The sequence below is a fragment of the Argopecten irradians genome, chromosome 3, assembly GCF_041381155.1.
Source record: "Argopecten irradians isolate NY chromosome 3, Ai_NY, whole genome shotgun sequence".
Lineage (NCBI taxonomy): Eukaryota > Metazoa > Mollusca > Bivalvia > Pectinida > Pectinidae > Argopecten > Argopecten irradians.
The window spans coordinates 43345517-43361827 of NC_091136.1; the positions used below are offsets into that span (position 1 = coordinate 43345517).

The window sequence follows — 16311 nt, forward strand, 5'->3', positions numbered from 1 at the left end:
AAAAAGGATCTGACAACATTTGGGTCACAATAAAAGCAAATGCTGACTTCGCCAACTTTGAAGTCAAAATATGAAACTGATGTATATATAACATAATATTAGCAGCAATATTGTAGCCCAAAAGACTTTTTGACAGATAGTCCCCGTATATTCGTTTTAACATAAGATAGTAGAAAATCACTTTATGTCAAGAACACTTTATAAAAAACTCCGATTGACAAAAACACCTGTTGGAACAAAAACATATGAAAAAGTATGACGACACACCATTGAACCATTGCATAAAATGGTATTTTAACATGTACTTTTTGGGGTTCAGGCAAATATATATATATGTGTAACACACACTCTCGGATGTCACGGTGTAGGGCTCTACGCCCCGTAGGCTGAAAAATCCGAATAATGTACATGTGTATTATCTATTTCCCTGAAATTTCGGGTGTTGAAAACTACTTTTTAACCTATATTTTGTGATTTTTTTCCGTGTTAAAGAACTTTCAATGCAAAAGGACAAAAAAGACAATCTGTGTAGGAATTTATTCTGTATCTGTAGGCAAATGCAGTCGATAAATGTGGACACTTGATTGTATTAAACTATTCTATAAATATACTTTAAATAAATAAGTAAGGAGCTGCGTATAACCACGAACCTGGTAAGTCAATCTGATCACCTTGGTTACAATGCTCAATAGGGGCATCGATGTCATATGTTAAATTGTTATAAGCTACATGTATGTCATCCTCGATACTCCAGGGGTTCCGATCACTTACGATCTCTACACCCCTGGACTATCTCATCGTAAAACTGGAGGCAACAGAACTGAACAGGTAATTTAGTCCTTTGATGTACATAAAAAAAACCGTATAACGGTACACTGTGGTTGACTATGTGGCTTTGAAGTTGGGCGTCGCTCTCTCTGTAGTCTGCAAGGAAATCTTTGCTGGTCTGTGATTGGTCAAATATTTTCAGCTGAGCTGCCTTCAATTTCACTATGAGATAGTCCAGGGGTGTAGGGATCGTAAGTGATCGGAACCCCTGGAGTATCGAGGATGCATGTATGTGAATTATTTAAATACTTACGGTCAAAAGTCCTTTCGTAAAGCATTTTCCCTATATATAGTCTATATTTGTACAAATTTCGCCGGAAGATGCAAAAGCTAGTGAAGGCAGAAAGACTTTATAATTAAAATCTATATAAGATATCTTATATCTATATAAGATATCTTATCAAATATATAAGATATCTTATAAAGTAGATAATATTTCTTAGATATCTCAAATAAAAATTAAATAAGATATGTTATATATGTATATACGATATCTCGTATAGAGCAATGGAGGGTATTATTGTCGGGTTAAGCATCTCCGGGTCATAGAAAGTCATGTCACACATGCAGTTGACTTAAAAATGTCATTTGGTTGTCTATACCATTATCCGTGTTCATAATAGGTACGCTCGTTTTCAGTGTTAATCTTGATAATAAGGGAGAATTCATTATTTGCACTACCGCGCCTGACAGCCCCTACTCCAACAGGGGCTTTCAGTTACATTCCTGACTGTACCCGTCCACGTACGTACCGGAAGGCTGTAATCGTACCGGATGTATATATAGCCTGTTATCTATAAATGATTCGGTCCGTTCGAACGTCAGAATAATAACGCACATAATGTATTTGATTTATTATCCGTCTCTAATACGCCTGCATCGTCGATCCTGTTTTTAAAATAGAGCTTCTAGAAAGGGGTTAGCTCTTGCAGAATGTAACAAAACGCCTAACACTTATTTTTTCATCTACTTTCACGCGAATCTGACATAAATGTACTAGTCTACATGTACGATGAAAAAAAAAATTAGATTCTTCTACTTGGTAGGTATAGATATTCATCATTGTCGGTATCAGTCGCAGGAAAACTACATACATATAATAATGTTATAAAATATACAAAAAACTATCCTGGCTGTATCCGTCACTTAAAACATAATAATACAACTGATATCCCTGACTGTACCCGTCACATATAGCATGTACAACATATATAACTTACATCCCTGACTGTACCCGTGTTATACAACAAATATCATTTACATCCCTGACTGTACCCGTACTATACATCATCGATAACTTACATCCCTGACTGTACCCGTACTATACAACATCGATAACTTACATCCCTGACTGTACCCGTGCTATACAACGTACATGTATATAACTGATATGCCTGATCGTTAATCGTTTGATAGTACGGGTACAGTCAGGGATGTAAGTTATATACGTCTGATAGTACGGGCACAGTCAGGGATGTTAGTTTTATATGTTGTGTAGCACGGGTATAGTCGGGGATGTAAGTTATATACGTTTGATAGTACGAGTACAGTCATGGATGTAAATGATTTATATTGTATAGTACGGGTATATTCAGGGATGTAAGTTACATATGTTGAATAGTACGGGTATAGTCAGGGATTTAAGTTATATACGTTTGTTAGTACAGGTACAGACAGGGATGTAAGTTATATATGTGGTTTAATACGGGTACAGTCAAGGATGTAAGTTATGTTGGTTTTATAGTACGGGTACAGTCAGGGATGTAAGTCATGTACGTTGTATAGTACATATTTAGACGGAGATTTAATTTATATATGTTGTATAGCATGGGTACACTCAAGCATGCTAGTTAAATATGTTGTTTGTTTGTTTGTTTTTGTTTGTTTGTTTGAGGCCCATCGACAACTAAGGTCATTTAGGGCCAAACTACAAGTCATGCATTAATATCAATGTTGATAAATTGTGCATGAATTTTCTCGTGTGTTTTAGCCAAATTTATTTTATCCCATGCAAACCTTCTTTTTTTTTTATCAAATTAACGTTTACAATCTGTGTTTTAGTCCTTACTTGCTTTTTCTTACCCTGAACTTTTATCCTGATATTAATGCATGACTTGTATCTTGTATAGTGCGGGTACAATCAGGGATGTAAATAATAAATATGTATGTTTATAGCACCGGTACAGTCAGGGATGCAAGTTATTTATGATGCATAGTACATATTTAGACAGAGATTTTATTGATATGCGTTGTGTAGTATTCTTTTCAATAACAACAGCGCGCCATTCGAATGCACCGAAATAGTCTAGTAACTGACATCCGGTACGACCGCGGCCGTCCCGGTACCAGCAGTGATACAGTCCCCTACTCGTCTGAACTGTCAAAGGTAAGTTTGATACTATGTTAAAAAGGTGTCCTTATAATGGTTAGTTATGACATCGACATTCGGTGTATCAATGTAATCATACGGACTACGCCTAAGTGACATCATGGTATATTCGTTTGAAATTATCTAAAATATGTTTATTGTCTCTGTAATTATTAATGTTTGTGCAAGAAAAGTATTAGGTATCTAATCCAAGAAAAAAAAATCATTTTTGTTCCAGGGCTCCCGTTAGAAATGCAAGTTAAAAATAGACGTAATATATATTCTACTTCTATTTTTAGCTATGGGTTTTTGTTTGTGATAAAAATAGCCGATAGGCTGTATAATGCATGCATTTATTATATATCTTAGCTAGCCAGGGCTTCTGATCACCTGTTGTGGAGTGTAACATGATATAATCAGAGGCCTTGGCTAGCGAAGATAGAACTTGATGGACTTAAATTCAAATTCATTTTATTTCTCTTTTTCGTCATACATGCATAGAGAAACTAGAGAACTAGAGACTGATGTGTTTGGCCACACCGTTCCGTTATTATGTAATTAATATAAATATTTTACATTCGAAATTATGCGGTTTGGAAACCTTATAATGGTTGGAAACGGAAACGAGATTACAATACACTGTACAACGTATAACACTGTACAACGTACATTGTATATTTTCGCACACATTTAATTATTGTATGGTGACATCTTGTTATGAAGAAGTCGAAGAGGAACAATTTTGTGTTTACTCCATAATGCCGTAGTCCAGGGTTTGCAGAACATAGGTAAGACACATCTTTGACATGTACATATGTAGTTGTACGAATTACCACAGTGTCCGTTTCGGTGGTACCGTCCACACAAGCATTCGTGTGTTACTGCATGTTTTACTTGTTGTACATGTACCTCAGAACAGTTAGATTTATTTGCGGTTTGCACAGCTAATAAACCACGCACAATGGGAAACAACTGTAGACATGCTTGGCTTTATCTATGTGGTGATAATATAATATGTTTTGTTGGTTTGTTTATAAAATACGTAAGCTTCCACGAGTGGATAAGAAATGAACCAATAACGATTATGTTCATGGATAGTTCTGTCAGATTTAGTAAAATGCTAATACAATAGTGTATAACTAATAGTCTATGGTCGAGTCTATACACTGTATTAGTTAAGTTTTCAGTGTTTTATGTGAAACATTAATCGTTTCCTTTCAGATCACAAAAAAAGCGACAGACCGACGTAACTTACAACGTCAAGGTGAGTGTTGAGTTAGTTTTACTTGGTTTCTGTCACGTACCTTAAATCTAAATACTGTAGTAAACGAATTTCGTCCTCGTCTTAAGTCATTTATTACTTGGGTATGATCACTGATCATCTGATTAGCCAATTATTTGAAAGAATAACTCAACGCCTCAATATAAGTTCATACAAATAATTCTGGTTCTCCAGATACATAGTCACGATGTGTAACCACACTCTCTATGGAGGCGAGTACAAATGTACAATTGTTTAAACTCTGTTATTATATATGAACTGTCCTTAAAGTTAATAGTAACTCAGTAGATTTAGTTGGTATAGTTTAAAGAAATTGACCAATGTGCATCAATTTCACTATTAAAAGATTTAAACCCAAATATATTGTAACAGGCATACAAGATGACGCTCATCTCTTGTATAACAACTATAATTTATTGCAATTATTTACGGAAATTTATCAATGCCTCAATGTCTCTATCACAAAATTCACAATCCCAAATATCTTGTAATAAAAATACACAAGGCTATTATTGTAATTATATAAACACATCTATTTACAGAAATTGATCAAGTATTCAATTTCACTATTTCAAGATTAAGTCTAAATATCTTGCAATAGAAATACAAGAGGATATTAGACCCTTGTATTAAGGATCTGCTTTGGTGAAAAGTCAAATTTGCTCAGAATAGCAGTATATGGTACCTCAACCCCCTCAATTTTGAAGATGAAAATATCCCATTTCCCCCATTTCTGACAGATTCAACGCCTCACAGAAAAAGTCCTGACGACTAACATTTTCTAAAACGTTAAAGTTCAAAAGAAAAAAAACGTTGCTTTTTCTGAAGCTAGCATAAAAATAGGGGGTCATATAGATCAGTGTGCTTGTTTTTTGTTCCGTTACAAAATTTGACATTATTCAATATTTTTTGCTAACAATTCAAATTACTTAAATCACACGAAAATGTAAAAGTAAAAGACCAATAGTTTATAATTTCACACTCAAATGCTTAACATTTTCATACCGGTGAACCTTAATAGATTTACAGCAAAACTGAACTTGATATAGCTAAAAATATCGTCGCACATGCGATTTAAGTGAAAACGTGGAAGTAAAAAAGGGTAAAAGGAGAGGTATCATTTTGGGCTGTTTTACGACCACTCAGTGATTAGCTGAATATTTTACATGAAGAAAACTTAGGGCAGCTGCATATAGTATGCTATTCAGAACATCCTATTTTTGTTTCCGGCTCATGGTAATTTCAGAGATCAAAGGCCTTTTACCTCTGAAATTACCATGAGCCCAGAAAAAATCGGATATCAATATGCAGCTGACCCTGAGGTACATCTATGCAAAATGTTTTGCTTATCATTGAGTGACCCAAAGTGATACTTCTGCTTCACCTCCCTAAAAGTGTAAGAAATTCACTGTTTTTAGATTTGTGTATAAAAATTCTATAAACAATAGATTTTATATATGGCTACAAATAGAGACAATTATATTTTTTGAAAATCACGAGACGTCAACGAGACTGAAACCTCACTAGAACAGATCCCACTATCCGTATTTATCTGATTTTTTCCATGATTAAGAAGAATTTTGTGAGCTAGGTAGCTAGGTATGCTAACGAAAAAGAGGTCCATTCCTACATGCACTCTTTATTTTCAAATTACGTAAAAACTGTATCCCGATTTTAATTTCAAAACACTTACTTGCATATCTACACAATTATGCATGATTGTGTAGATATGCAAGTAAGTGTTTTGTATTGTCTTGTATTGTTTATTATGATAAAAATTGAATAAAAACATTTAAAAAAAATGCCCATTAGACATTTTCTGTCTATATGTAAATTAGTTTCGAAATTAAAATCGGGGCACTACTTTTTCCTTTTGTGGTTTTAAAAATTACCTACAAATGTACATACAGCATACAGCATATAGATCATATTTAATTTAAAAGGTCTAAAGGTGAGCATTTTACTTTCTATTAAAATTTAAGTAGAGATGGAATTTTTAAAATCACAAAAGGAAAAAAGTAGTGTCATTTGAAAGGGAAAACTAGTAGTACTGTGCAAAGTTTCAAGAAAATTGGGCTGTGGGCAGTTTCTATGGGATTTTTAACATTAGCTTGAATATATCTTTGACTGACGCGGATAAGTACATTCCTTTCCCTATATGCTGTTTGAACGTTATAGACAAGTTCCTGTTTGTGGGGGCATCTTTAGAAAAAGATCATGTCAAAAGTCTGCAGACGATAAAGAAAAGGTTCAGAACACGGCATAGCACTTTGGTCACTCCTAAAAATCATATATCCCTACGACTATGTCAATGACCCTGTAGGGTTTTAGGAAACCATGCAGTCTCCCTCCAAAGGAAGTATTCTGGAGTAGTCTGACATGCGAAACAATGTCCGATATAAAATATGAACACGCTATTAGAGCAGACAATCCCAAACACCGTCGGACCGACGGACATGTCTGGTAAACTTACAACCGGTCCGGTAAAAAAATCCAATTTTCCGGACATGCTGTCCGGTAAAATTTCAGCGCTACAACAGGTATAAATATCACACAAATATGATAAAATGTAGTTAAATAAATAACAATACATCTCTGTGGCACTAAATTCACGGATAATGGCATACGAAGTGCAAATAATGTCCGTACAGTCGTGTATTAATCGGAACTCTTCGAGCATTTTCCATTCCGATAAGAATGTGAAGGCCCGAGGTTGTCCGAGTGGTCGTTTATTAGATCGAGTAGATCTCTGTTACTACGCGCTTAAAACATATTGAATTTCATACGATCAAAGCGTTTTACTGATCATGATGATAAAGCGAAAGTGTCATGGCTGACGTTATTTAAAAGCACACCGATAGGGCCTAGTCAGTATGTCTCGTATTTGAGAATGGTCTGATGTCATGTTCTCTTTGTAAAGAATATTACGGGTTCAACTCACGTGATAATTTAAACCAGAGATTAAAAAACTTGCGAGGGCAGAACAAATTCATAACGGGATGTTCAAACAGGAAAGTATCAGCGGTGCCGGCGGAATCGGTGGCTGTAAAAACATTACAACAACTGAAAAAAGCGGATACTGAGAAGATGTTGATTCTTTTTAAATCAATACATGCCATTGTTAAAGCAATCGTCCACTGTCAGACTTTGAGTGGCTATGTGAACTGGATGTCGCAAATAGAGGATGTGAACATTATTAATGATATATATGACAACAAGGACATAGAGGATGATTTCTTCGATGACTTTCAGTCAAAAGCAGATAATTTCATGGGCATCATGATGTATTCCAGGGAATAGTAGATCAGAATTTATCACTCTGTAGCAAGATGTTTGGATCTTTATCCTTGTTTTAACTGTTTCTCCAACTACTTTCCCTTTTAAATCTCGTAACTTTTCCAATCCTGTAAGAAGAATCTAATCATAGAGAATTATCCATGGTTAATCAACTACCAGCTGAGCAATAAAATGATTGTAATTTTGTTATCATAGCTTCGCTTGTTATATTTCCATTATTAAATTCCTTTCCTGTACCATATACACATCAACCAAAAGCAAAACAAAAATCATGTCAATTTTCAGTAAATATTTTTGGTCTGGTAAAGTTTCATCTGGTCTGGTGAAAATGAAAATTTTACCAGACCAAATGTCCTGTAAGTTTTCAAAGTGTTTCGCATTGTCTGATTAGAGTATGGGAAACATTTGATGCAAGCGATCTCGGATAATATTCTGATCTCTATGTGCTAATTGATGTACTTACCGACGTGTTTAGAATCGTTTGGGTACGGCTCATTTTTACACTGCTCTTGAATTAACTTGGCAAGCAATATTTTACATGATTATATGACAAATGGGAAATTACTGAACATTTCTCTTAGACACGGGAAGAATTGCAAATGTCTTTTAATATTTTGATTGTATGCGATGACTTTAAGACAGAAAGATGTCAACTTCCGCACTAGTCCTGGCTATCCATGATTTTGTAAATTAAATTACCAAAGGCATAACCATTACTGTATTTTATTAATATATAATCTTCAAACTTGTCTATTGTGTGTTGATAAATACTTATCTTTATCTGTTAGGCGAAATTCCAAGTGGGTTTTTTTTTTGTTATCTTTAATTATATCAATATATTAAATCACTTTTGATTTCTGATATCGGAAATTCTAATTCTGATATCGGATATTCTAATTCTGATATCGGAAATTCTAATTCTGATATCGGATATTCTATTTCTCATATCGGAAATTAGAAACAAATTTCAATATCAGAAATTGTATTTCCGATATCAGGAATTCAATTTCCGATATCGGAAAGTCAAGTTATTCTACCATGCAAATAACGCAGCTACAAGGGAGCAGTTATTACAGCAGAAAGAAGGAGAATTTCTGATATAGGAAATATAATTCCTGATATCGGAAATATAATTTCCCATATCAGAATTGGAATTTCTGATATGGAAAATTGTTTTCTAATTTATGATATCGGAATAAGAATTAGGATTTCCGATATCGAAATAAGAATTTCCGATATCGGAATTAGAATTCCCGATATCCGATATCAGAAATTTAATTCCGATATCGGAATTAATAGAATAAAAAGTAACTTGGCTTGCCATAAATAAGTCTCCTCCTATGAGAGGACAGATGTGTATTTTGTTGTTATGCTTTTTAGGTCATCTGACCCGAAGGGTCAGGATGACCTATAGTCATCATGTTTCGTCCGTCGTCGTGCGCCGTCCGCCGTGCGCCGTGCGCCGTCCGCCGTGCGCCGTGCGCCGTGCGCCGTCCGCCGTGCGTTAACTTTTCACATTTTGAACTTCTTCTCAAGTTTGACCAGTGGGATTGAGCTGAAACTTACCTGAAATGATCCTGAGATGGTCCCGACAAAGTGTTGTTATTTTTCGGGTCGATCCGAAATCCAAGATGGCCGCCACAGCCGCCATCTTGAAAACACATTTTAAACTTCTTCTCAAGTTCTACCGGTGCGATTTGGCTGAAACTTGCATGAAATGATCCTGACATGGTCCCGACAAAGTGTTGTTATTTTTCGGGTCGATCCGAAATCCAAGATGGCCGCCACAGCCGCCATCTTGAAAACACATTTTAAACTTCTTCTCAAGTTCTACCGGTGCGATTTGGCTGAAACTTGCATGAAATGATCCTGACATGGTCCCGACAAAGTGTTGTTATTTTTCGGGTCGATCCGAAATCCAAGATGGCCGCCACAGGCGCCATCTTGAAAACACATTTTGAACTTCTTCTCAAGTTCTACCGGTGCGATTTGGCTGAAACTTGCATGAAATGATCCTGACATGGTCCCGACAAAGTGTTGTTATTTTTCGGGTCGATCCGAAATCCAAGATGGCCGCCACAGCCGCCATCTTGAAAACACATTTTAAACTTCTTCTCAAGTTCTACCGGTGCGATTTGGCTGAAACTTGCATGAAATGATCCTGACATGGTCCCGACAAAGTGTTGTTATTATTCGGGTCGATCCGAAATCCAAGATGGCCGCCACAGGCGCCATCTTGAAAACACATTTTGAACTTTCTCAAGTTCTACCAGTGCGATTTGGCTGAAACTTGCATGAAATGATCCTGACATGGTCCCGACAAAGTGTTGTTATTTTTCGGGTCGATCCGAAATCCAAGATGGCCGCCACAGCCGCCATCTTGAAAACACATTTTGAACTTCTTCTCAAGTTCTACCAGTGCGATTTGGCTGAAACTTGCATGAAATGATCCTGACATGGTCCCGACAAAGTGTTGTTATTTTTCGGGTCGATCTGAAATCCAAGATGGCCGCCACAGTCTCCATCTTGAAAACACATTTTGAACTTCTTCTCAAGTTCTACCGGTGCAATTTCGCTGAAACTTGCATGAAATGATCCTGACATGGTCCAGACAAAGTGTTGTTATTTTTCGGGTCAATCCGAAATCCAAGATGGCCGTCACAGCCGCCATCTTGAAAACACATTTTGAACTTATTCTCAAGTTCTACCGAAGGGATTTGGCTGAAACTTGCATGAAATGATCCTGACATGGTCCAGACAAAGTATTGTTACATCTCTGGTTGATCCCAAATCGAAGATGACAACCATGACACTATGTATAATTAAGTTCCTATATTTAAAGGCCCTTGGGCCTCTTGTTTGAAATAAAATTTGTTGAAAGAAATTGAAAATGATCCTGACATGATCCTGACAAAGTGACACCATATATAATTAATTTTACTATTGTCAAGGTAGTCAGATGACCGTTAAGGCCCTTTGGGCCTCTTGTTTAGAATTTCAAAATGTTATATTGAACAAAAAGATCATCGTGAAGCTTACATAGACAGATGGATAGCCTAGTATGAATGTTGTCTGAAGATGGTCAGGTAGTCGGATACTCGCAAAGCGATAACTACATTATTATGTTTTGTTTGTTTGTTTGCTTGATTTTTTTATAGAAATTAGACAATAAGAGAGGAGTATAATGCTGCTGTTCGTGTCGTGGGTTCATCTAGGTGCAGACATTTCTGTCTTTCTGTCGGAAATTACAGAAGAAATTTCAATAAATAGTTATAAAAAAAAGAAAAAAAGAAAAAGGTTAGCATGTTGGCAATTTTGTGCTGTCACTGCAAGAAAGCTCTGATTGAATATCGAATTTCATTAGCAGACTCATTCCCCCTTATCCTTTGTTCTAAAAGCCTCTTGGTGATATTTTGGCTTCTTGAATATTTATTACCATTCACACTTGTTTTTTCCAGTAAGGCTTTTTATTTTAGCTAATCCAATTTTTAAGCATACATTTTTTATATACATGTATCCTATTATTGAACCTGACGCAATGGCTTTGGAAGTGAGTTTTATTAACGTAGTAATTTATTTTAGGAATCATAACTCCACTTTATCTCTTAGTCAATCTAATGGCCACATCACAGAACATTGTGTTAAACGTAACATTACATTACTTTTAAATAATCGATTAATTTCTTACTAAAATACTCTTTGCTTTAATATTGTTACTTTTGATCGTTTCAGATGCTGCAGCAAGGAGCAGTCGAACGTGTTATTCCTGTTGAATAGTCAACTTCTATAAATGTTTTAAGGCGAATTAATCTCAGAAGAGGAAACTAATTAGTATGAATGGAAAATATTATATCTGTCAGCTGCTGCATTTGTTAAAATACCTTCCATAGCCAGATGACATGTATTGTCTTTTGTTTCAGTGCCTTCCTTTTTTTGACAGAGCTTGAATATGAAATGAAATGGCTGACTTACTTTGAAATAAAAAAAAAAAAAAAACAAAAAAAAAAAAAAAAAAAACTGAAAATTTACATCATGGCATTGTTTTGTTCTGAAAGCAACTTATTTTTGGTTACCGATGCAACATCTACCAATAACGCTTCAGCACTGATATTTGGAGATAAGTTTTATCTATTGGGACTAAGAAGCGGTAGTTAATTCCAGCCTTATTTTCATGGAAGCTGACCAATTAATACACGTTTCAAGTGATCCTTCACGGACTAAACTATACTCTTATGTGTAGTGGTTAGTTACAGATTTGTAATCTGTCATAAAGCAAGGATTTCATGAAAAAAATCATCTCTCTTACAGAGTATCAAGAGCATTTTTCAAAATGGACAGAAGACCGAGAAGTTGGTAAGTAGCTAATGTACTTTAATATTAAAAAAATACCTATATATCTAAATGGTATGGAGATATACCACAAAACTCTGGGTGCACTCTTAATAAAGAGGAGTATGGCGGGTATGTACTCGGATTGTATTATTTCACACCAAAAGTAAAACAAACTATTGATTTTGGTGTGAATTTGGGCCCTCTTCATAGTGGCCGGCCATGGTCTATATGTTTTATGTTGTGTTTAAATATAAGTGTCAGATTTGTATAGTTTGACATGGCATTAAGGTCTGGTCTGAGTTTATTTCTAGTAATGAAGGGAACTGGGAAGTGGGGCGTAAGGGAAGCAGTGGAGGTTTACTTTCAAACATTAAAAAAGACCAGTAACTGTTTTGGTTATGTAAAGAGGACAGATATAATGGTTCTAACAAAATACTAAATGTTCGAAATACAACAATGATTTTGTAATTATTTCAAATCTTTTCAGTGATTCATCAACTTCAGTGTTTATAAAAAAAACATTTTCCCTAAGTTTTACATCACCATTAAAATTTCACCACAGTCTTAATTTTCCCTTTTTTTGATTTATTAAAAATACAATATCCTCACTAGATACGACTACTCTAGTGCAATAGCTTAAACTGATACATCAATATGATTACCTTGCGATATCCCTTTGGATATTTAAAAGACATTTTTGGTTCCGATAGGTCAGGATGACCTAATATCATCATGTATCGTCCGTCGTCGTTGCGCCGTCTGCCGTGCGTTATCTTTTCATTCAAATGACTTATTCTTAATAACCCAAAGGCCTACGGTACCGACATTGGACCTGTAGCATGAGAGACTACTAAATTTGTTAAATGAATGACCTTGACCTTCATTCAAAGTCACAAGGGCAAAAAAGGTAATAAGGTATTATCCATTTAAACAGTGATATTCGCAATGCCTGAAATTCAACAATTTGGTGCAGATGGACAGAGCTCAGTTGATCAAAGTGTCATGGCTTAGATATTACTGTTGATTGTTATCAATTTACGAGTTAACAGTAATACTTTAGGTTAGTAATTTTGTATTCTCACTTTTTATCAACTTAGGTCTTTACATCTACAACAAACTAGTGATTTAAAGACATGCACAATATCGCTAGATTTAATATCGGATAACACCTAAAATTATTTTTAAAACTCTTTTGCTTAGTTTACATAGCATGTCTCAGGTGTATATCATTTTGGAATAATACCTGATTACAAAATATTATTCGCGAAAGAATATTAATGTAACGAATATGTGTATGTTTCAGTATTGCAAAAAAAAAAAAAAAAAAAAAAAAAAACCCGATCTTATAGGAACACAAATCCTTTCAATATTTCTAAGGAAAAGGGATTTGGAATGTGGCAGATCGACGTTTTAGCTGCGAAAATAAAGACTGAAGTCACGGTTAGTGTTTATAAAATTGTGTTTTCGTACGGAGGCAAATTAAGCTCAACATAGAAAATAATTTGTATGACTGATCAAATTGTTTTATCTGTCAGGTGCTGCATTTGTTAAAATACTTTGGACATTGTTCTATGAATGAATATCACCTTCCGTGTAGCCAGATGACATGTACTGATTTTTCTTTGTTTCAGTGCCTAACCTATTTTGACAGAGCTTTCTAATCCTTCATGGAAGCTGACCAATTAATACACGTTTCAACTGACCTTCACGGACTACACTATGCTCTTATGTGTAGTGGTTAATTACAGATTAGTAATCTGCCATAAAACAAGGATTTCATGAAAAAAAAATCATCTATCTTCCAGAGTAACAAGTGCATTTTTCAAAATGGACAGAAGACCCAGAAGTTGGTAAGTAGCTTATATTATTTAATATAAAATATATATATAAAAGATATACCACAAAACTTTGGATGTACTTTAAATAAAGAGGAGTGTGACGGGTATGTACTCAGATTGTATAGTTTCACACCAAAAGTAAAACAAACTATTCATTTAGGTGTGAATTTGGGCCCTCTGCATAGTGACCATGGATGATATGTTTTATGTTGTGGTTAATATACCTGAGGGCTCGATAGTCATAGTATGACATGGCAAAAACGTCAGGTCATGGTCCCTTTCCAGTAATATTATTGTAATATGCATCATGCTTTATTGCATTAAGCAATATTTACATGTTATGAACACAATAAATTATGGAATTAGGTGGAATGGCGGAAATGGTGCGATCCAAAAAGGATACTTTTCAGTTACCTACTTTTGTAGGTAGGTTCAGGATGACCTATTGTCATCATGTGTCGTCCATGCGCCGTCTGTTATACATAAACTTTTCATTCCAACAACTCGTCAATAACTAAGAACCCTTGCAACAAATTAATGACCTTGACATTTATTTAAGGTCACCAAGATCAAATAGGTAATATTTCTTAAATGACATCTTGTCAATAACTAAGGGTCCTAGAAACCTGATATTAGGCCTGTATACAGCTGGGATGAAGGGCTATCAAGTTTGTTCAAATGAATGAATTTGGTTATCATATAAGGTCACAGGGTTCAAATGGGCTTAACTATTTAAACAACTTCTTTTCAATAATAATAACCCTAGATACCTGATATTGCGCCTGTAACAGGCTAGGATGATGGACTACCACGTTTGGTTAAATTAATGACCTTGACCTTTATTCAAGGTCATCTGGACCAAATAGGCAAAATTACTTAAAAAGACCCCTAGAGACTTGATATTAGGCCTGTATAATGCTGGGAAGAAGGTCTTCCAAGTTTGTTCAAATGAATAATATTGACCTTCATTTTATGTCACATTGTTTCAATATGCGATAAATCCTTAAACGACATCTTGTCAATAGCTAAGAGTCATAGAGACCTGATATTAGGCCTATATATTGCTGGGATAAAGGGCTATCAAGATTGTGCTTATGCTGACATTAATGCAAGGTCACAGGGGTCAAATAGACAACAATATATATTGTATTAATAGCCCTTTTGGCCTCTTGTTTCAAATTTATTTTAATGTTATCATACCAGTGCAGAAGAATTAAGAAACAATGATCAAGAATACATTCTATATTTAAATTTTATCAACATTGGACCAAACAGAACATTGACCTCCCACATACACGTATTTCAAAAAGCTTTTTAAGGGTCTCTGACCTGACTTTTCATGTCATACCATCTAATCCCTAGCTACAGTTTATGTATCTATCAATCTAATTAAAATTAGACGTTATTTTTCCACTACGATGTTCTACGTTACGCTCCAATACAAGATCTAACAATGCCTCGTTTAGGGTCACCTCAGCATGACTTCTAGCTTAGAATCGGAACATTTCAGGAATACTCTTAGCCGTTTATACTTCCGAATGAATGAATCAATCATACCGAAGACTCCGTAGGCGAGACGCTGATTGGCTAACCACAAGGATCATGCTCAGGACTCCGAACAGGGTGTTGTTAGATCTTGTTTTGGAGTGTAACGCAGATCATCGTAGTGGAGCAGAATTACAATTCTAATTTTAATTAGATTGTGTATCTTTATACAAAAATAAAACGTTTGACCACCAGGGCGACTAATTTGACACCCTCCGAACTTCCCTTGTTATTCTGAATTACACAACTTATACGCTATAAATATAGTGTGTGTACGTGGTGTAAGAAATTATATTTTAATAAATTGCGTTGAAAGTGTGACCGCTATGAACCTTTTGAGTGCGCCGTGGTAGCCAATCGGAGGCGACATATGTCACGAGAGTGATAATATGGGTATTTGTTCTCTTCGTAAATAAACTACTCTGACAACTGTAAACAGCTGATAGTTTTATTATACGCAAAACGGAGACAGATAACCTGAAATAAAAAGAACAATACCTGACAATACATAGGGACACATAAATGTACCGGCTATAATATGATATATTTATACTGTAAAGTAATAAATATAATAAATACAGGTATTTATTTATTATATATCTATAGTAAATTCTATTTTAATTTCATGGTTATTACATTTAGTTTACAATCACTTTACCCTATACATTACCTGAACCTAACGGACCACGTGCGATCCTTTGTTATACATATACAAATTATAAAGGTTTATGGACAATTTATTTAAAGAAGTTATAACAGAAAACTATTAAGTATATTAATTATATTGCATAATGAATAATAAGTTAATTACTTTATTTCTA

The 16311-nt window shown here is 35.0% G+C and overlaps 1 long non-coding RNA gene across 3 annotated transcripts; it reads left to right on the top strand.

Moving 5' to 3' along the window:
• The first annotated feature begins 623 nt into the window (after positions 1–623).
• On the top strand, positions 624–15435 carry LOC138318694 (uncharacterized). 3 transcript variants are annotated; one of them, XR_011207910.1, is made up of 7 exons: positions 624–653; positions 3107–3214; positions 4418–4460; positions 10934–11072; positions 11508–12128; positions 13411–13547; positions 13739–15435. It is a non-coding gene; the product is annotated as an uncharacterized lncRNA (long non-coding RNA). The 3 variants fall into 3 exon arrangements; XR_011207908.1 differs by lacking the exons at positions 624–653; positions 3107–3214 and having other exon boundaries at positions 3276–4460; positions 13739–15424; XR_011207909.1 differs by lacking the exons at positions 624–653; positions 3107–3214; positions 13411–13547 and having other exon boundaries at positions 3281–4460; positions 13739–15417.
• The last annotated feature ends 876 nt before the right edge of the window (positions 15436–16311 follow it).